Consider the following 22,149-nt stretch of genomic DNA (forward strand, 5'->3'; position numbering starts at 1 on the left):
GGCATTGAAATATTGCAGTTGATCTGGATTTTTTCTACTACTAACACAAATATTGAAGTACCTCTATTCAAGCATCTTATGACCAAGTCCCTCTTAGGCATTTTATTTATCTTAAAACTAATAAGGCTTTTACATAGTTTGCAAACATCAAAATCTCAGTTTCACGTAACTTTATATTATGAACAGTGATAAACTTTGGCAGAAAAAGAAAGAAGTGCATTAGGAAAGATGAGTTACCGACCTAATATTTTACATCTGATTTCACACTCTACTGCATCCTGGGTTGTAGTTCCAGTGTTCTTTCTTGATTATATATTAGAAGTAGGAGACATAGATTTTACCACAGATTTTTATAGCCCTTACTGAAGACAAAAACATCTGTTGGAAGGGCCAGAAGTAAACTGCAGGGAGAATGAAAGACAGATTAGGTTCTTAATATCGTAAATCCCAAATGTTTTTTTCTCAAACCTACATATAGCTACACCACCTTCTTATGCAGACTTGAGCAGAAGGGATCCTGAGGACAGCTATATACTACAAAAAGACAAAACCAGATATCTATGTGATAAATTCCTTAAGAAGTATGGTCGCTTTGCCCAAGATATGCAACAGACAAAATAGAAGGAGGAGTTACTCCCAAGCAGATACTTACAGATACTAAATAATAAAGCAGAGGATCCTTCAATAAAGCTGTGGACCCTTCATGCTTTATTGATGTTGTCTGGTATGTGCAGTCAGCCACTTGGGGTGTCTAGACCAGGTAATTGCCATGCCAGGTGCCAGGTTATATGCTTGCTGCTACTACTTATGTGTAGAGGGACAGAAGTCTCATGGCATCAGAACATGGGATGGGAGAATATCTACACTCAGAGATTCAGAAACTTCAGGTCTAGTGGCACAGTAGGAGTTACTGTGAGTGCAGCACTCCAGAAACAATGGAGAGGAGGATACGGCAATGTAACTGGCAATTCAGAGGAACAGATGAAAACAGGAGAAACCTGTTACATTGATACCATTACATTATTTGGACTCTGAAAGATAAGTAAGTCCCTGAAAACGTTCAAGGCCAGATTGGCTGGAGCTCTGAGAAAACTGATCTAATGAAATTTGTCCCTGTCCATGACAGGGAAGTTCGAACAAGATGATTTCTACTAGATGATCTCTTCCAACTCAAACCATTCTATGATTCAATGAAGCTGCCATTAAATTTATGCTTTCTTTCCCATTTAACCCAAAGTTTTTTCTGTACTAGACCAATCATGAGAAAACCATTATAGAAACAGACAAACAAAATACCGCCAAATTTTACTTTTCTTTAATTTGTTGATGGATAACCTTCTCTTTTTTAATCTAACATCAGATTGGGACCAGATTGCAACATTTCCAACTCAGAAGGGAAAATTTAACTACTGTTAGGGGAATTTTCATGGTAGTTCTACACCTCATTGTCTTGTTTAGTCTTCTGTTATTCACTTAACATTCCTATGGGTCCTATGTAAAAGACATATAGTAAATCTCCATTGTTATGAAGCATGCCAAAAGCTGTAAAGAAACAAACTATCCAGTTCCCATGTGTTATGACAAGATCTCATCTCCTTTCTAGCATTACCCTTACAAATAACCTTCCTACTGAATGTTTTGATTGGTTGCTGCTTCAGGTATGAAGTAAATGTTCCAATGTGTTTGGGTTTTTGGAAAAAAAATTGTGAAATTTTTGTTGTTGCAGGCAATCAAGTAAAATAATTAGACTAGAAGTTTCAATTCAAGTTTCATTGGACCTATGTTAGGAAGAAATATATCAAAATGCAAAGTGTTGAGTCACCATCCCTAGAAGTATTTAAAATATGTGTATGGGGCGCTCAGAGACATGGTTTAGTGGTGGATTTGATGACTTTTGAAGTCTTTCCCAGCCTAAATGATTCTAATTAGGATGTTGCTATGCACAGACTTTACACAGAAGCCACTTGAGTACATAACACAGATTAGCTTCATTTTTAAGACAAGCCCTAAGGAATGTAGATTAAAATAATCTTAATTCTTTTAGGCTAAAAAAAACCTCTGGTTTTGATTTAGACAAAACACTGAAAAAATGACTAGTAAATTAGCTGAACTAAACAGGAGGGAGGCTTTTTTCCAGAGTATGTTTTTATGCGCTTTTTATGCTTTTTATGAAGTGTAGCCATCTAATTTTATTCAAGGACAGCTATTAAACTTAACATTCATACCCTTACTTTACCCAAATTAGTGCTGTAGTTAAAAAAACACAAGAAAACCAAAACTCTCAGGAGATGAGGTAAAATACTTTTGGTATTATAAGCTATTTGCCATGGTATTGAAATTACTTTAAAATGGGCACATTCCAGTTAATTTGCATTTTGGATGAAGGGATTTGTTTATTTTTGTGTTTGCTGGATGGGTTTCCCCAGGCCTAGGTACTGATGGACACAGTGCCAAAATACAGTAAAGCCAGAAGAAGCCCCTGAAGCACCAATGAGTTTTTAATGTTCAGTTTGGATGGCACTGATTGTCACAAAGGGGAAGTGCATAAAACCAGTGTATAGTCAAGGGGAACCCCATCTAATACTTTCTAATGTTATTTCTGGCTAGACTTATGAGTCTTCTCTCTAATCCTTAAACTCACACCACATTTGATGTAATGTTTTTGTCTCTATAGTGTTTATCTGGGGCAGGCTTGCTATATTTCTCTGCCTCTTTAACACTCTGTTAAAATATTTTGTTATAAAAGAAAGGCTTAAGTTCAGCTAAGTTCAATTCCTCTCTCTCTATTTTCCTGTTTCTGAGATGGAAATTCCTGCATAAATAAAATTATACTTTATTAGTAGGCAGAGCATGATAAAGAAGTATGATACAATAAAACACCAAGGGTTCCTAATTTTTTTTTTACATTTTTTATGCTTTGACAATACCCCTAATAGGAATTTCAGTGGAAAACACTCATCTGCTTTCTAAAGTTCCCGGGTGAGAGCTTAGATTTAAATGTAATAGAGGATTCACATGTTTTCCTTAGGGCACTCAGGGAGCAGAGAAAGGGAAGGTGGTAATATTAAACATTAGAATTTGATCTCTCTTTATGCATATTTTATAAATATTTATATATATTAGAATTTAATTTTTTTAAATTAGGATTTAAAGAAGGCTGTCATGGAAGAAGTAAAAACACACTTTTACTATATCTGTCAAAACTCTCAGTACTGTAGAACTGAATTCTTTCCTTTGTTCAGCTCCTATTTCCCTAGGCTAGAGAACAAACTCAGCCCCAAAATCTGTTAGAAAACTGAGAGTTTCTATTTTAGGCCTGTCATTTTTATTTCTGTTTTTGATCACCTTCTTTTTACAGGGAATTTAAAATCAGCTGGCAATTAAGTAATTTCTAGTAAAGTGTATTGGCAGAGTTATGTCTGGTTGTAAGAACATTTTAGAGGGTGATTAGCAGCTGTATGCTAATTAATCAGGAAGGCATTGATTTCCTGAGAACACTAATTCTCAGTTCGATTACATGGTGTCTTTGTTTCATCTACAGTTAGGAAGTTTTCTACATGCTTTCTGTTCCCATCAAATATTCTGGAAAAGATTTTCCAGAAAATTCACCAAATGTCTTCTGTTGAACATTCTCCTTTAAGTGTCAGTCAGGTGTAAGTAACCTATTACTAGTGATTCCTGTTTCAAAAAGGCCCCAAATTTTGTAGTACATCATATAAGCTTGTATTATCTTTTTAATATTTTATGTAAAAATGCTTTCAATTGGCATATGGATATGTTTCATTCAGAAATTAAGATCTGTACAGAAAGGATTCTGTGATGGGAAAACTGTCTGCAGAGAAAGTTGAGTCAATTATGCTACAGTCCAGAGGCTCATAGAGTTTCAAATTTAGAAGCACTGGGGGATTTATTTGTTTAGTTTTAGGAATAGTTAATCTGGGCTGTCCCAGAGAACGTGTCCTTAAAGAGGTTGGTATCTCTTCTGCCTTTTGAATTTATATTCCAGTCTGAGTGCAGACATCCTGCTGCAATTGGCGGGAGCTGTGTACAGGTAAAAGGGAGCTGTTCTGTGTGACTAGCTGGAACACTGAGAGACACTGAAAAGGCAGTATTTGGCTCAATTTGAAAGTTTTCGTATTTTCTTTAAGAAAAGAAGGTGAAAATGCTTCCAGTTTGTCACCAGTTATGAGATGAAATCACCTAGCCATGACTAAGAGCAAATACATGTGTGACATTTGTTTACGTGATTCTGCAGTGAATAATGCACTCCACATTAGCAGGAAGTGCCTATGTCAGAATAGAGACAAATAAAAGGCTGTATTTTTGTGCACATTTTGTTGTAAATGGATATCCATATCTACAGTAATATTTGGGTTTAGGTATACACTGGACAGGTTGTAATTTCTCCTTATAAAATAAATAGGAATTGTCAGGACCAGCACTAGATGTTTACTGTGAAAGTGTGGATTTTTCCATTAATTTAGAGTACGTGTCTCCTGGATGTTACTAGTGGTGCTAGGTCCCTCTGAACATGAGATTCTGAAAGTTAACAGCAGTGAAACTGGCCATGCTTTTTCTACTTTCAGCAAAGACCAACAGGTCTTATTTTCCCAATGCGTGTTTGCTAGTGCCTCTGCAAACAAAAAAAAAAATGCATTTCAGTGTATTGGCTTTTCTAATACTGATAGATAAAACTAAAGTTTCTGGAGAATTGCCTTTGGAGCTGTTTCTCTCTTCTCCACCTACAGAGTGGAGAATTTTCAGGGTCCTGTTAATTATCACAGTCTCATCCTTAGCCTCAGGGAAGCAGAAGTTGGGAAGAGCTGCCAAGGCCCAGCTCTAGTGAGCCTTATATATTGCTGAATATGACCACTGAGGAGCATTGTCATCTGCAACAGATGAGATAATTTTGGGAAGCACCATGTTGCAGGGTGCTAATTGACATAATAAAGAAGAGAATATATCCATCAAGCTGTGTTTGTGGGTAAATGGGAGCTAATTAAATTAGCAATAAAGCATAAGGACTGTAAAATAATATGTACTTCTTATGCTTGCTGTAGTTGGTTCTCTTAAAGTCATTGTCTTAAGCAAAGATAATTGCTTATGTGCACACTGCTCTAAAAGAAAATAAGATTAGTTATGGAAGAGATTCTAGTGACTAAGTTGTGTCTAAGTATCTGAAAAGTACCTTGAGTTGGGTTGGCCAAGTAACCAAAAAATTAAACTCACATTATTTAAAATATCATTTACTACTAGGAAACATTAAGTAGGTAACAATATTTACTCCAGATTTTTTTAAGATCTTCTGAGTGAATCGGAAAGTATTGTTCATCTGGTGAATTACACCCTGATATGGATCTTCAGAAACAGAAAGATTTTTTACATCTATGGTTTGCAAAAGTAAAAAGTAATACAATTTAAACCAGCCTTATTACATTTGAAACAAATTTTATTTAATGAGATGGAGAATAAATATCTCAGGCAATTAATAGTCTCTAAGGAAATCCAGGTTAAACTGATATTTGCAGTCCTGTGTATGTGAAACATTTTCAGAAATGATGCTAACAAAAGTTTTGTGGAGATTTAATGTAAGTAAGAGATGATAATTAAAGTTAATTAAGAATGAAATGGCTGACTGAATTATCAATAGAATGGAGCATCCACTGCAGTGGGTGAGAAGCAAAGTTAATATCAGTGTAACTGTAGCAATTCTGTGATATGTCTGCCAAGGGAGATTTTTATTCAAGACATGAATTTCTGGGCCTTCAGACTGACTCTCTGACCTGGCAGATATCAGGGTGGCAGGCTTCAACAGGTTTCTATGTTACATGTCTCAGCCTTTATAGCTAAAATGGCTTGTGAAATTGGAGATCCAATGACTCGTCTTTTTGCTTGTTTGAATCTTGAAAGACCAATTTAAGACATTGGTCTTTCTAGTTACACATTTAAGGATGGCTGGGGATATCATTATCGCCTAATGTTTCTGAGAGCCAAAACCAATCCAGGTTCAGACAGGACATCTAGAAGTCTCCATTCCCACCTCCTGCTCAGAACAGGGATAGCTCTGAGGTCAGATTTGGCTGCTCAGGACTTTGCCCTGTTGGATTTTGAAAACCTCCTCAGCTGAAGGCTGCAGAGCTTGTCTGGGCAGCCATTCCCAGTGCTGGGCTGTCTTTAGTCAGGAATTTTTTTCCACATATCCGATATGAGTATCTCTAGTTTCAGTTCACGCCACTGAATATCATCCTCCCAGCATGTGTGGCTGTGGAGGGCCTGACTGCCTAAACATTTTCCAGTAGGCACGGGGTGGGGGGGGGGAGGGGGCTATTGTTAGGAATCCACAGAGTTCCCTTGTATTCAGGTTTAAACAGGGCAAGTGCTCTGACCTCCTCCATCCTGCTGAACTTGCTACAGTTTTTTGATTTCTTTCTTGCACAGGAGGTCCCAAAGCTGGACACAGTATTTCAGATGTACTCTGATGAACGCTGGGCAGAGGGGAATGATCACTGCCTCTATTAAGTGCCCATGCTCCTGCCCATAAAGCTCTTGGCTACCTTGCTGTCTGGGGCTCAGCTCACTGCCCCATCAGGTCCCAGGGGCTTTCTCTCAGGGCTGATCCCAGGTCTGTCCAAAACCTGTGCCATCACAGGTCCCTCTCTGTCTCAGGGGCAGCACTTGGTACTTTTCCCTGCCATGTTTCACAAGTTTCCGACCTAACCCTATTGTTACTGACAGGCTGGTAAAACACAGAGAACACAACCCATTAACCATGACCACCTAGATCTGATCACCCAACCCTTTCTTTTTAACCTCTTGTATGCTCATCCAGATCATAATGTCCTATCTTGGATGCAGAAGTATTGTGAGAGAGGGTGTTGAAAACCCTGCTGAAGCTGAAGTGAAAGATGCCTGCTGCTCTTCTTCTATCCCAGTTTACCAATTAGAGAAATATAATTTGCATGGTACAGTTACTTAGACTTATTTTTGAATTCAATATTCCTTCAAACTGCATCTGGCAGTTTGAAGTACCCTATTTCTATAGCATTCTCTTGCAAAGTGAGAAAAGTTTACTGAGAAATTTCTAAGTACTTAATGAAACGTGCACCTGGCTTAACCTCTATTATGAGATGGTGGGTAGCAGTGGAATGCATACTGGGAATTTCAAGTGAGGGTGGAAGGAAATGTATTTCTTTTTAGTATTGCTCTTTCTGCTTCTCTAATGTTTTTTTCACAGCAAAAATAATAACATATTTCTATGTGTTTTGTAATTTTACTCCTACTTACCTTCTGCTCAGCAGTAAAAAGAAGAACAATTATGTAATTTACAGAAGGGAAAAGCTAAGGTAAAACTTAATTTAGGGATAGTTACTGAACTCCCTCACAATTTCTACCTAAAGCATCTGGAAAGCTAATATTCTCCAGAAAATAATATGTTTTTTTCAATGCTATTTAATTATCAAATCACTATATGAAGATTTTTTCACAGCCATATGTAGGAAGTTTGTATTAATCCCTGTTAAAATGTCATCAAAGATGACACTTAGAATGCTTAGAATACACACTTGTGATCTCATTGATAAGGCTATTTTAGAAATAAATTTGATTACGAGTTTAAGGCACTTTTTAGGGTTGGTGCTTAAAATGCTGGACTCTTCCTAATCCACAGATACTAGCTTTAGGGGTCATTTGAGAGAAGTTTGAGTTAAGAAAATAAATCCCCATCCAAACAATGAAAAAATGTTAGCTTCTTATTAGAAAGTGCTGTCAAGGGGATGAACATGCCTCTAGCCAAGAGCTTTCTATCTTGTCTCATGAATCACACTTGGAAAAGTGCAAAGTTCTGTTGTTTGTCTATATGTCCATGGGTGTGACCAGACATTCAATGTAATTCAAAACCCTCAGAGAGAGATTTACTCGGATTTTTAGTCACAGTGTAAAGTTGTTGGATGTCAACCTTTCGTGAAATCAGTGAGAAGCAGCTAATTTGTACTCATATTTTTATCTCCACCTTTTAAAGACCTAAATATCATTGAAAATCTGACTCCTACTTTTTAACCTCTTTAGTAAGATAAATTGGGCTTAGAGCTGGTATAACAGAGTGAAATTTTATGGCCTGTAATATTACAGAGGTCAGGCTAGATGATCATTCAGGCTTCAAAACTCCATCAGAGAAAACTGATATGACTCACGGCGTTTGGTTTCAAGCTTTCCTCTTTACTCACACATTTTCTCTGTGTCCCTTATGCTAGGACATTCTATTTTTTTGAATTTATAAATCACAGGACAAGAGTCATTAGAGACGGTAAAGATCTAATTAATCATTTACCCATTCCGTGTCAAAGAGAATACTGTTAAAAAAAAAGATATTTCAGATATTAAACTGATGGCTGAATAGTACCACACCTACTCTTAGCTCAAGGGCCTATATCTTTGAGAAAGTAATTTCTATCTTCTATCACAATCTATTTTAATCATCAATATTATTCTTTCCCTGGAGAGGTGCCCTCCAAACCTCCTTAAGTTTGGCACTCTTAGCCATAACAATTCCCATTCCATTAAACCAGTCCATGTAAATGGAGAAGATAGTTCAGTTCTGGAGGATTATTACAGCAGTCACAGCCACAGAGATTTATAAAGTCACTTGTTTTTTTATTTCCCCTGCCTCCAGGGCCTTTAGCTCCTCAATTAATAATCTTTCCATTACAGAGGTTACACTTGGATAAAATACAAAGTTGCCATTCTTCTACAAATTGTAAGTTCACACTGCCCTGTTATATTTAGATGCTGCATTCTGAGTCTAGACAAATATTTTGTAGCAGTGTATCCTCATGTACCATCAACAGGGAAGGGGATAAAATGCACTAACTACAGTAAAGTTGTCCACTGAAAAACATTACCCAAATCTGTCGCAATAGAAAGTACAGAAAGGAGAGATAGATCCAGAAACAACCCTGAAAGAACTCAGGGAATTCATGGAAAAAAGCTCATTTGATACTAGGAAGATCATGAACCACCAATATACTACCCAAGAAATACAGGTATTTTGCATATATTCATATTCACTGTACATACACATGTCCACACGTCCCCCAGGATGCACTCAAAGAACAAGAGCAAGATAGAAAGAGATGTGTTTTATACTCTTCTATAGAAGTTTATTTTGCATATGTTCATTTACAAATATGAGAACATGATAACAATATTGGAGTTTTGCAGAAAACTAATGATGCCATTGAATAAATTTCAGGCTTCACTGTTTGTCCTGTTAAACATGTTCTCAAATATGTTTAAAAATGCACAATCCTCCAGACCACAGGAAGAGAAGCAGCTAAAAAGGAGTTTCTCTGCATAGCAGACAGATTCCTCTCCACTGATTTAGTAAAGAAAAGGGAATATATTAATGATTTTTTTCTTTTATGTGATTAGCTTTTGTATTAATGTTCAGCATCACTGATTCTAGACATCATATCTCACTGTCTAATTTCTTATTGATTTATGCCATAAAATTGTGGATAGAAAGCAATAAATTATATTTTCTGCCATATTGAAGAATAAATTAACCTATTTTACAGGACAGTCCACAAGGATTAACTTGTCCCATTCATTTAACCCACAATAACAGTCTGACCCTTCCCAAAATCCCTAAGTAATAAAAAAATGTCCCATTCATCCAACAGAAGAAGAAAAAAAAAACCCAAGCACCTAGAGAATTGTCTTTCATTTTTGCCCCACTAAAGGATTTGTACTATTCACACCTGGCCCAGTTCCTATCCACATACTCTTGCTGGTAACTTTCAGTCAAATTTTACAGCCTATTTGATTTCTTTAAGACTGGGAGGAAACTGACCAACACTGAAGGGCTATGATTTTGTTCTAATTCATCCATGCTGCACAATGCCAGCCATACCTCTTTCCTTAAAAAAGTATTACCTTCCAGATGAAATCTTAATTTTAGTTGCCTTAGCCACAATGAATTTTCTTTCAAAATCATCTCAGAGTGAGTGATCTACTGGTTCTCTTCACCAAAACCACTTGAGTTTTTCACTTAGATAGAATTAGCAGATTTACTAATGAGGTTTCTTTCCATTTTAGTGGCCTTCCCTGGTTTTATGGACAGGAAAACAAACAGGGCCAAACTGCTGCAGCTTTTGGCATGAGGGTGTTGTCTTATGGATTTCAGTTCACTCCGTCATAAGGAACAGCTCAGGGATTTAGGAGAAAGGACAAGAACTTCAGGTGCACTACCTTCTAAAGAAATATTTGAAACCAGAAGTGTCTCCAGCTGCTTCTATTTATTTGAAATGAGACCACATAGATAAGAACAATCTCTCAGCAATCCTTAAAGGGAGTAAGGGAAGCTATTGTCAAATCACTGTGGGAAGGAAAGACAGAGGTTGAAAAAGGGAAATATTTTAAAAATCCTCATTGTGAATTATGTTTACTCCTTTTAGTCAAACAAGATCTTTGAGCACCCTAATAAACAAAGCAAATCAGAGAGACTAGATTTGACTTTTCCTTTCACAGAGACTTAAAATATAAGGCAAAAAAGCAGCCAGGAATGTATGTTTGTTTAATTTAAATCATTTCCCTAAGGGTGGCATCTGACATCTTGTGTTATTGCTGGAGCTAGAAAAAAGCCTGGAAATGCCATGTCCCCTGTCATAAATAGAGAAAACACTTCCTATGCTGATTGTGGTTTGCTGCTGATAGAAGAAAATCTGTCGTGACAAAAAAAGATCTGTAAATGTTCAGAGATGGAACTAATACAACGGTTTTCTAAAAGTAATCTCAGTAGGCTTCTCACAGATTTGACTTCATCTTTACAATGAAGGTGACCTCTACTCAAGCAGAGACCAGCAGTTTCAGCTAAAGAAATCTAAAAGAAAGTGTACTGAAATGCATCTAGGAACAATGAAACTCAAGGTTTATCCTAGTGAATCCACTGAATTTATCAGTCAATTTTATCAGTCAGTTTTGCAAAGTCTATGGAAATTCTGGGGTGGAACAGGACTTATTGGTCCTTGTTAAACAACATGAAAACACAGTGTATGTTCATGCACAGTGTGTAACATAACATGGCAATGTATATGTAGTTATACAAAGCAAAACTGACTGCAAACAGTTGATTGAAAGTCTGTTGAATTAAATGGTTCTGGAACCTTCTCCAGTTGTCAGCAGGAAATAATCCCCTTCTTCTGAATTCTTTTTGGTACAGAGGGAGTATAACACCCTCAAAATAATACACTGAGTGCTGAAAACCCACTGAGAGCTCCAGGTGGTGTTGATGATAGTCTTAACATACAGAGAGAAATTTGTATTCAGATCCTACAAGATACACGTGGTAGTGTGGCTCCTGACAAGTCAGATCTGCTGTTCAGACAAGCCCTCAAGGAGCAGCAGAAGCCCAATTAGACTTAATGAATCACTTACACTTCTTGATCATTTAAGCCAATATTCTCTTTCCTGGAGGTTTGAGTTCTGCTTCTCCTACTTTGATCTTAGACATGTAATAACCTCTTCTTATACCTGAGTACTTTTGTTTTGGATAAGCTCATTGAAGTGCACAGCTTTATTTATTCCTTTTCCTTGTGGGTTAATATTAGAAACATCCTTTACAAGTCTATGTGATCTGAATGTTTATCTTCTTGGGACCAAGGAGTTTCTGACCCATACATAAACATTTGCATTCAAATTTAAGGAAAAAAGGAAAATCAGCAGCCTGGGGAGAAAATTACTTTCATGTGATATGGTAGTCATTGCTCCATATGCTATTCTATAAAGTATTTTTTTATAAAATGTATAGATAATAATAGCCATCTAGCCTTTTCCTGTCAAAAGTAATTTTTTATTTCTTCATATATGTTTGTGTATACAGTAGCATATTTGTTTTAAGGTCGAAACATAGTATGACAAATTAGATGTAAGAAAAATTGTATGGAACAAATTTGATCTTCAGGATATCTGCTCTAAAAGTCTAGCATGCACATTATTTCTTTATTAGAAAAATAATAAATATTATTTCTTCTAGTGTATAACATATTTCTGTCTTCAGGGTAGTGAGAAATGCCTGGTAGAGATAGTTTTGATCCATTATTTTGCTGTTCTTGGCTGATTATAACAGAATGATCTATGTACGGGCATGGAGAAAGAAATACCTTAATCTCTGTTTCTTTAACTGCTTGCGACAGAAACAGTCATCCAGTTCTTGCTTCTATAGATAGCTGTAGTAGAATAAAACCTTTCATATTTTTTCATTTCAACAAGACCCTCAGCCTGCAAAGCAGCAAAAGCAGCAAAGCCCCACTGCTTGTTTAGAGCTGTCTGGAGAAGGAGTTGCATGATATAGTCAGAAGAAACACTAATTTTACTGATGTACATTAAAATCTCTTATGCCCTTTTAAGCCATCAGGACTTCAAGCTTAAGCAACACCTGGGCTTCATTAACCTAAACTTCTCATGAAAATACACATGTACACATTGCTTTCAAATATCCAACATGAGCCTGTTGTTTGGCTTGGTTGGGGATTCTTTTTCTTTCTTTTCCTCTGTAAGATGAGAGAGTTCTGTCTCCTTTTCTAGTAGTTATGGAACTTGCCTTGAAACTATAGCATCTGCAGCCTCCTCCATCTTTTGGAATCAAATCTCTTTTTTTTTTTTTGTATCCCACAGAATAACATAATCACCTGGTGGTGGGTTGTAAGAATGCTAAGAATATATCTAAGCTTTATAACTTGGCTTCTCTATTTGGTCCCAAATCCCTATTCCTCAGCTGCCCACATTCTTCAAAGATTCATTTTGTTCTGAAAAAAATCCCTTTTCTTTCTTTTACTCTTTTTTTTTTCTTTTTTCCTTTTACTGCAAACCAACTTGTACTCTCCAAAATGAAAACCAGCTGCCCATCTGAGTAAGGTTTGTTGTAGTGCCTACTCCCAGCAAGAACGAAAGGCAAGACTGCAACTGGTAAAATACCCTCACCCTCTGCTGTATTCATTATTTTAGTGCAATTAGAGCAAGGTTGCCAGCTTCTAGAAGCAACCAACTCATTCCTGCGCTTAGCTTCATAGCTCCTCTGGTCCCTATGCAATGTTCTTGCAAGTCCAAAACAGGCTCTGGGAGAGTTCCCAAGTGTGTGTAAAAGGTGCAGGATGATGGATTCAGCTCTGAGTGTCTGAAGTGTCCAAGGGCACTTTGCAAACCCATCATCACAGAGGAACACACATTCATTGATAAAATATATTTTTGGACTTGCAAGAACACAAATGAGGGCCAGAGGAGCTTTGAGGTTATGTACAGGAATTTGTCGGTCATTTCTAGAAGAGGCAACCTTGAATGGTATATCTAAACCATTTGTACCCACTGGATCTGGGTACAATGGAAGCTGCCTGGATTCACTTATGACATATTTAACCTTTAACCTCACAAAATTGTTTCATTCCAAATGAAATGAGTGTGAACCAATATGAATGTCTCCTGCAAAAGAAAATTAAGTGTTACAGATGTGGTGACAGAATACAACCCTATCCTTGTCTGGTACCATTGGGTGATGGGCAAAAAGGAAAATGAGGATTCTGTGAATACAGAAACCAGTAAACTCTTTCAGTCAAAGAGCTGGAAAAAAATCATAGTTTGGCATAGGACTCAAGCTGAAAGGGGTGCTGATGAAAGTGAGATGTTAGAAGGTGCCCCAAGAACCATTACTTGATGTTCAGGGAACTCTGATGCTGAAAAAGTATGAACTGTGGCATTATCAGAAAGCAGAAGGGATGAGTCTAGACTTTCAACTTCAGCCTTTAAGGTGGTGGTGTTTAGCAGAATTATGTGTCTAATTCTTTTGTTACTCCATCAAAACTGAGACAATCTTTTTGTTGTTTTCCTGAAATAAGGCTAATATTTGGCTGTAAAAATCCTGTATGACATTTTCATACCTCCTTGTATTCCTTATTTCCTCCTTGATTGTTGATAACTCCTGGTCACAGCTTATATGAGGTGTCAGTTCTGTAGTGCTTCCCAATATACTTTTCTCCTTTTCTTTTTCTGTATATCAGATAGCTGGTTTATTACTTATTGTCAGCACAATTAATTGAAACAGGGGTCTTTAGAATACACCGTGTGGTGGATTTGATCTCTGACAGGGCATTCCAGAAAAGGATTTTTTCTGTATGTGTATCTTGGGATTTTGAGCCTTATTTATTAACTTAAAGAGTAATCATCTTGTAGTCAATATGCAATAACAGTAAAGCACTAAAGAACATCAGAGACACACATACTCAGCTGTACTTAGCAGCATAATTAAGGCACATTGGAAATGACAGACTCTCACCCAAAATCTTAAAGACACCTGAATTTAAGGAATCATAGCATTTAAGACTTTTACCCTCTAGTTCCCAGTGAAAGTGTAGCTAGAACTTTCCAAACACTTACTTTGGCCCATAATTTGGAGTGCTGTTAATAATACTCTTAATAGTTTACTGATGCAGACACAAATGAACATCAGAGCACAGACAGTTAAGCCTAAGTAGGGAATGAGGAAGATTTTTAATTATGGCATCTTGAAGGACATTTTTAAAACAAAAAACTCTGTTTTCAGAGGTCTCTGAGCACCCTATGGTGATTTCTGTAGAAAAAACAATAAAAATCCCACAAATCCAAACATGTGGGAGCAATAGCTTATATGACTTGGTTGATCTTGCTCAGAAGTGGAAGCATAGAGTGGATTTTTTGAGAAATTGACTAATCCCAGTAGTACTTAAAACCAGAACTTTAATATTTCTTTAGTATGTTCTCCTTTTCAGGTTATTAATCTATTCACTTTACAAGTGCTCTGCTAATACTTTGCTCTCATTGTGTATATCTGCCTTGGTATTTTGCATTTTGGGAGTCACAGGAAGCCTGTAGCATCTGTTTGACTGTTCAGCCAGACTAAAATGTCTGACACAAGCTCTGTATATTTTCTGGCAAAACTAAAGGACTGGAGACCCGAGCATGAGTGTCTTGATAGGATCAGATTTAGGCAAGTGAGTTGCAATTCAGCAGAGACAAGTGGCAGACCATCACTCACATTTTTTACTTAGTTTCCATCTGAAATGTCAGAGTTCCTTTTCAGTGAATGACACAGAAATTGCTTCTGCTCCCACTCTTCTTCTCACAAGGTGACAGGCAGAGTTAAGTCCTGCCACAGCTGCTTCTGACCCAGCTGCTTCCAGGAAATCTTTTGAACCCACAGTCAGCATTGGAAAATATATGAAAAATACAAGAAAGCATCAGTTTGAGACAACTGTGTTTGAGACAACACAAATCTGTTTTGGGCAATGATATAGGGAGCAATTATTTTATGAGATATTTTTATAAAATTATTTATTTATTTAAATAAATAAATAAAATTTAATTTAAAAAATAATTTTCAAAAGCTTGATTTTACATTCTTGCAGGGAATACAGAAGGATTTTCACCTGCATACTAAGATATTAAAAAGGGATTGTTAATGCTTGAGTGCTGTCTCCTATCTGAATAAAACTAAACATATGGACAGAAATCTGATCCCAGTGCTCAGACTCCCTTTATCTCATGAAACCTATGCCAACATAGCTGGCAATGCCTCTGAAGGGAATCACTATCCACTAAAGTAGACTAGACAGCAGACAGCAGTTAATTAACACAGGCTGTGGTAGCACCTTTCTGAAGGAATTCACCATTTTTATTTGTTAAATGTTTGCTATAGCTCTTTGGAAACACTATCTGCACACAAGGATTCCTGATTTTGTTTTCATTTGTAGAAATAGTGTTCTTTTCACTCTATAGAAACCTGCACAATTCTTATCTCATTGCTTTTCTTCCTGTACTGGGTTTGCTTGCCATGGTTTTGGTAGTGGGGGGCTGCAGGGATGGCTTCTGTGAGAGGCTGCCAGATACTTCCCCCATGTCCAAGAAAGCCAACGCCATCTGGCTCCATGACAGGCCAGCTGGCTCCAAGACAGACTCACTGCTGGCCAAGGCCAAGCCCATCAGTGACGGTGGTAGCACCTCTGAGACAATGTGGTTTTAAGAAAAGAAAATTGCTGTGCACCTGCAACTGCAGCCAGGGAGAGGAGCAAGACTGTGTGAGGGAAGCAGCTCTGTAAGACCAAGGTCAGTGGAGGAGGAGGAGGACAGGAGGTGCTCCAAGCACAAGAGCAGAGATTCCCTGCAGGCCCGTAGTGCAGACCATGGTGAAGCAGCTGTACCTCTGTAGCCCATGGAGGAGCACAAAGAGCAGAGATCCACCAACAGTGCATGGAGGATCCCATGACAGAGCAGGTGGCTGTCTGAAAGAGCTGTTATTCCATGGGAAGCCTGTGCTGGAGCAGGCTCCTGGCAGATCCTCTGACCCTGTGAGGAAGTTAGCTCATGCTGGAGCAGGTTTCCTGGTAGGATTTGTGATTCCACAGGGGACACACTCTGGAGCAGCCTGTTCCTGAAGGACTGCACCCCATGGAAAGGATCAATGCTGGAGCAGTTCATGAAGAGCTGTCATTTTGGAGAAGTTTTTGGAGGGCTGTCTCCTATGGGAAGGACCCCCATTCTGGAGGAGTAGAAGAGTGTTAGGTGTCCTCCCCCTGAGAGGGAAGGAGCAGTAGAGACAACAAGGGATGAACTGATCACAACCCCCATTCCCTGTCCTCCTGCGTGGTTGTGGGGGGAAAGGTAGAGATGAAATCAGGAATAAAGTTGAGCCTGGTAAGAAGATGGGGGAGAGGAAGGTGGTTTTAAGATTTGATTTTATTTATCATTACTGTACTCTGACTTAATTGGTATGAAACTGAATTATTTTCCCCAAATCTGTCTTATCCATGATGTTAGCAGGTAGGTGATCTCTCCCTGAACTGGTCTCTACTCATGAGCTCTATTTTCTGTTATCTAAGGATGGGATGATAGGCCACCTTTGGTGGGCACTTGGTGTGCAGCCAGGGTCAAACCACCACACTTGCAGACCAACTCACCAGTAGGAAATGCACCAGAGAGAAAGCACGGGAATTTAGCTGACTTATTGTGCAGTCTTCTGTGTGGGATTCAGATGAGTATGATTTTAGAAAATGTCGTGTTTTGAAAGGACTACTGTACTTGCCTAAAAGTATTCTTGTTTGAGAGTAATTCTCCTATTGAATATTAATGCAAAGAAAAATATGTTTGATTATTTCTTATACAGAACACATATTTTGGTAGTAGGCTTACAGTTTAAATTACTAAAAAAGAAAGAAGGAAATAGGTCATAAGTGTTTTTCATCATTGCATTCAGACCATTTCTGGACATAAAACATATGGAGGCAAAACTTAAAGCAAAACCAAATTTCATTACCCCAGTAGTCATTACCAGCTTAATACAGGAGGTTATAAAGATCTTGCTACGTAGACCTGTTTGCTCCATTTGTTCTATGCATAAACATCTCCTAGACCTCTAAATCCAAAGTCTACATTTTCTACAAATCTCTTCTATAATTTACGGACAGGGAATAGTGTATTCATTCACAGAAATGAGTGTCTAGAGAATGAATTTTACATTCTGAACTGCAAAATTTTACCAAGTGATTTGGCTCATTGCAATTGTATTACTAGGAGTAAATAAAAATGACAACAGTTCTATTAAGAATTCTCATAGCAAAAGAAGCAACTCTTATATGTTTGAAGGGAAATTGTTAATAAAGTTACACTTACAATAAAAGGCAGAAAACTCTCCCACAGTCTTTGGTCAGGAATATGTCTGCTGCCTGGTTACTGCCTGCTGCCCCATCAGTGAAAACACTGACTGGATGGGGCTTTGAGCATTCTGGTCTAGTGAAAGGTGTCCTGACTACAGCAGGGGTTTGGACAAGCTGATCTTCAAAGGTCCCTTCCAACCAAAACTACTCCATGATTCTGTAGTTTATTTGCATGAGAGGGAATAATTCCCAAGAACCTGCAGGTAACTGCATTGCTTCAAACATTTGAGGCAGTAATCCTTGACATGATGACTGCATTATTACGAGAAATTAATAGAAATTAAATGCCAGAAATAAATTACATTATATTGATCTAACATGGTTATGTGGTGATGGGTTAATTTGGGCCAAAGTCACTATTAACTGGTATGGTGTCAATTCATCTTGCATTTTGTTATTCAAAAAGGAGTGGGTAAAAGCTGTCAAAAACACAGGGAAAGAAAATTAATCAATGATTAGAATAAAATACATAGAGAAAAAATTGCATAATTTTACTGAGATAAGCACAGTAACTCAGCTCCCATAGATCTGGACAGATGGAGACTCCATTTGGCTGAGTTCACAGTTCTGCACTCAACATGAGCATAGAAGTGCCAGACTTCTGAGAAAGGGCAGAAAGCATTATTGGTTTCTGAAAAAGAAGGCTGGGATCCATAGACACCCTGTTGGCAAAGGTTTTCAGGAAGTCTTAAATCAGTAAAGTGTCTCACAACCTTTTGGTTTTCTTTACATTTTGAAACTCAGCATTTCCATTTCACAGAGATATATTGCTGTTGGGATATTTGTTTCAATCCAACTTGGAATCAAACCATGCTTATTTTGAATACCCTAAAGACCTTCCTTTCATCCATATTTTGTCAAAATATTTGCATTTAATTTCTTGAGTTTAAAATTTGTGAGTTTTATGGGAATTTAAATTTAATTCTATTTTTTTCCATGCAATCAGCTATTTTAGATAATTTTTTATCTTGCATTCAGCTGCTGCTGTTTAGGAAAGAGTGAAGAATTTTAATGTGCTTTCGAGATCCGGCAATAACCTTTTAATGCCATAATGAAAGAAGATGGATTTTGTGTTACAGAGAGGCTTAGATATACTAACCTTATTACCTCATACAAAGCGTGCACGTAGGCAAATGAAAAATAATTTTAAAGCAATGCATGCAAGATGTTAAGTATCTATAATCTTTAGTAAGACACTGCAGCTGAACAGGGTCATACTTTCATAGGAAGATATTTTCTAACCTAGCAAGCTAAACTTTCATCAGTTTTTTGCAACAACTGCCACAAAAATCCACTAACAATGTTTAGAGGCAAATTTATGGAGTGACACTGATTGCATACAGTAATTAAATTTGTCCATGCATGGTTAATAGCTGTGTACAGTTAATAGAGAAAGGAAGGGAATCTGGAAAATATGTGGGTATACAGTGGAAGCAGTAGAGCAAATGTTTAGTTAACCTTTATGTTTCAAGATTTTTTGATTCATCCTACTTAGAAAAAAGAATTTATGACATAGGTAAGTGTAGTTTGGATTGAAGAAGATTTTTTGGAGAACAATTACTTGTCTGGAATACTCTTTATAATTTGATAGCGCTGTGAAAGAAAGGCACCAAAAATTAGAATCTTTAAAAGAGGTAACTTCTAAAAAAGCTGAAATGAAAAAAGTAAATTCTCTTCTTTTACCCAGGGTATTTTCAATGATGAGATGATGCAAAGAAAAATTTTAAAAAATCTCTTTCCTGACTTGCAGTAGGAATAGACCTTAGGGAGTAATTTTGTAATGGGAGACAATCAAGCAAAGACCATCAATTTTGTTTCTTTCCTTCCCAAGTCAGGTTTAAAACCATATTTTCCCAGAGATTCTGTCTGTGCATGGAAGCCACAGCATTTTGGATTGAAAAGTACAGACATAGTCTTCCACAACAGTATTTTATATTCCTTGCTTTTGCATATATTTAACTAGTCATTAAAAAATAAAAAATAATCTGCACTAAGTCTTTCTTCCTCCCCTTTATCTCACTTTCCCTTACAGCTCTAAAAATGCTAAACAATTTTCAGTTGACTGACATCTGGGATGCAAAAACTCAGTCCAACATATTAGCGTGATAAAGTTACAAAAATTTGAAAATGACATCAGATAATTTAGTAGGAAATATGCTTAACTAACAGTGCGTTGTAGTAACAGTGCTCTGTGCAACATGTGGAAGATATGGTAAATATGTGCTTCTACACATGAGGTAAATATATGTTTCTACACATGAGATCAATGACTTGTTTCTGTTAATAAAAAAGAAGGGGTTGTACATAACTCAGGTTTCATGAAGATTAAAGAGCACTTATGGTCTACTTAGCTTTCTTAAACATGCAATAGCAGGTTAATTTGGTTGGAATTTAATTCACAGATTTAGAATGCTGCTGCTAACATAGGAAATTTATGAAATTTACAGTGCTATTAAATTAATTTAAATTCTTATACAAAGGAAATATGTTTATCTGTTGTGGTTGTGGGTTTTTAGTGGAATATCATAATAGCACTGCATTTTAAGAAAAATAGTGCTGATTTGTAAATTTCCATTTTAACTGTGTAAGATGATTCTTCACAGTAATATAAAATCTAGCTCAAGTAATAGAATTACATTAAAATAATGTAGTAAAAGAATCATATGGAGGTAGCAGATCTAAGTCAAAAATTGTTTAGATCTAAAAGCAAGGAAAACCTGTTATAAATTAAGATTATAAAACCACAGTTACAATTTATAGTGACAAATATAATAGAATCACAGGAAAGACCATTTTGGAAGGGACCTTGGAAGATCATCTGATCCAATCTTTCATGAGAATGGGAGCCTATCTAGCATGCTGTGCAATTGCACCTCAAAAAACTCTTTTGATGGGGACTCTGCCACATCCCATTCCAGTGAATGGTTATTGGTAGCTAATGACTTTTTTGTGATGAGATGAAACCTGTCCATGCTTCCGGTCTTCTCCATGTCACTCTTTGTGAAGAAAGAGCCTCTGTTCTCTCTGTAGCTGTGTTTTAAGTACTGGAATACTGTGATGACTTCCCTATATGCTATCTCTTCTCCAGGGAGAAAAGATCTAACACCTTCAGTCTTTCCTCACAAGGCAGGTCTTCCAGTCCTTGGTCATATTCAAGGTTGTCCTGAGGAGCCCCTCTGGTTTCTCAACACCGCTCTTGAACTATTGGGACCAGAAGCAAACACAGTACTCTGGGTGCAGCCTGAAGAGTGCTGAGTAGAGCAGGATGATCGTGACTCTTGCTCTGGTAGTCATGCTCCTGCAGATTCAATACAGAATGTGATTTGTTGGTACAGAAGTGCTCTGCTGATTTGTGTTCAGCTTGTTGTCCTCCAGGACCCCAAGAGCCACCCCAGCAAGGCTGATCCCCAGCCACACAGATCCTATTATGTACTGGGCAGTTTGGTAACCTTCCCTCAGGTGCAAGACTTTGTACTTGTCTTTGTTAAACATCATATTGTTCTTGTTAACCCTCTGCTCTCAAATTTTCTCCAGATATTGAAGAATAAATGTTATGGCTACAAAATCTTAAACACGTTGCATAGGCTTTATTGGCAAATAATTCGTTTTGAATATGATAAATTTTGGGAAAACATGCCATATAAAGTACTATAAGAAACTTCCAGCTGTGTATATTTATGCTGAATCACTGCTCTGTCCGTAAAGTACTTCAATAGAAAAGGTAAATTCACCCACCTAGATTATTTAGCTGAATTAGGCATTTAGAAGGCATTGGATCAGTAGGTATGATTCTGATGTTTCTTTACTGGTGAAGTACTAGGACTGACTTTGAGCAAATATTTCCCTGTGGTACTGATGAAGCTCCAACATGAGGAGCCAAGCAGACCTCATGCTCTTTCTGCACGCCTGGCTTCTTCCACGATGCCTACACAGTACTGCCTACTGCTAACCACTTGGCAGGCAGCAGCTCACACATTCTGTGTGGAACATATTTTTGTGTTACTGTTGTTCTTTCTTTCCTCTTTCTTGACCTTACCCATCTGCATGTTTTGCCTATCAGTTTTGTCATTAGCATAGACCCTGATCCTTAAAATGCTTAAGCACGTGGGTAAATTCAATGTGTTATGAATACCTTTTTGAAGGTTCTAGCTTGTGTGAATTCTATTTTAAAATAATCTTTCCTGCTGGTGCTGCTGCTTAGCTTACTTGTTATGATTGCCTTGTGATCTTAGGATTAAGACTGCATTGTGAAAGGCATTTTATGAATACAAGGTAAAATTATGTTCTAATCTTCTGTCAATATGGATACTGGGTTATTCTATAAACCATGATAAATTACTTACTAATAAATAATCTTTCAATAAATTAAATACATGCTCTTGGATGTGTTTATTTAGTTTCTATGGATTTTATTATA

Source organism: Molothrus ater, chromosome 1 (assembly GCF_012460135.2).
Source record: "Molothrus ater isolate BHLD 08-10-18 breed brown headed cowbird chromosome 1, BPBGC_Mater_1.1, whole genome shotgun sequence".
NCBI lineage: Eukaryota > Metazoa > Chordata > Aves > Passeriformes > Icteridae > Molothrus > Molothrus ater.